Genomic DNA, 1,183 nt, shown 5'->3' with positions numbered 1-1,183 from the left:
ACTGTTAACATCACCGGAGCTTGTCCACTCAGCGCAGATTCAGCAAGCCCAATATTATTGTGATTTTGATATCCTGTGATTTGCATGCCCTTTTCTCCTGGTCAGTAATTCCCAACTTCCTTGCTCTCCTCCAACCCCCCCCCAAACTCTTTCCATCCTTCAAGGCCTGTCTCAAGAGGCATCACCATCATTCATTCATTTATTCAACAGATACTTTGGAAACCTGCTTTTTGCCAAGCACCGGAGCTGCATTGGTGATGAGGACAGACTTGGCCCCGGCCCCTGGGGAGATTTTTCCCATCCTACAGTCTCTTTCATCTTTGGCCTCTCCTCCCAGTGGCCCTCACACGTTTGACCCTCCGTGATGACAGCATAGTCCGCGTCTAATCCTCCCCACCGGAAGAGGAGCTCCTGAAAGACTGAGACGGGGCCTTCCTCTAAATGGACCAGCACAACGCCAAACACTCATCCGATCAGGACCCAGCAACGGCCTTTCAGATAGATGAGCCAATCGCTTAACCTCGGCCGCCTCTTCATCTGTATAATGGGAAACATTATCTAGGGTTTTCTGAGCTGAATTTTCTGAGTTGATGAATGAGAAAGCACTTTGCAAATTGCGAGCCTCTGAGCCCCAGAAGGGAATCCGCCTTTATTCACCACCATGACCACCCAGGGCCGTTAAAAAGGAACTCTGTCCAGCTCTTCTCCAGCTCAGGGGTGGCACTGTGAACCTCACCAGAATCTGAGACAAAGCAAGTGCGGAGGAAGCCCCCACCCCACCCCACACCCCTCCCAGCAGTTGAAAGGCGGATCCGTTACCATCGGCTCATTTTTAATCATTGCAGTTGTTATGGAGAGTTTTCTCTGCTGATTGCTCCGGTTAAGAAGCCCTAATCAGCGGAAGGGGCGCGGGGCTGGAGTGTTCCTTTTGTCTGCGAGCGCCATCCTCCCCATCCTCGAAGCTGGGGGAAGGGGTGTTGGGAATGGGGTGCCAGTGCGTCTCAGTATCCAGCGGCTTTACAGAGCCTCAGAGGTTTTTCTGAGCTGCCCTCTAAGGGCTCCAGAGGTAATCCCATTATAGAAAGGCTCCCCTGGACATTTTCATTAAGCTGATGCATACCATCCACCTTTCATCATCACCAGGCAGGTTTTCTCACTCTTTTGACACGAAAACAGACAGGTG

The sequence above is a fragment of the Microcebus murinus genome, chromosome 12, assembly GCF_040939455.1.
Source record: "Microcebus murinus isolate Inina chromosome 12, M.murinus_Inina_mat1.0, whole genome shotgun sequence".
Classification (NCBI taxonomy): Eukaryota; Metazoa; Chordata; class Mammalia; order Primates; family Cheirogaleidae; genus Microcebus; species Microcebus murinus.
This window is presented reverse-complemented; position numbering follows the sequence as displayed.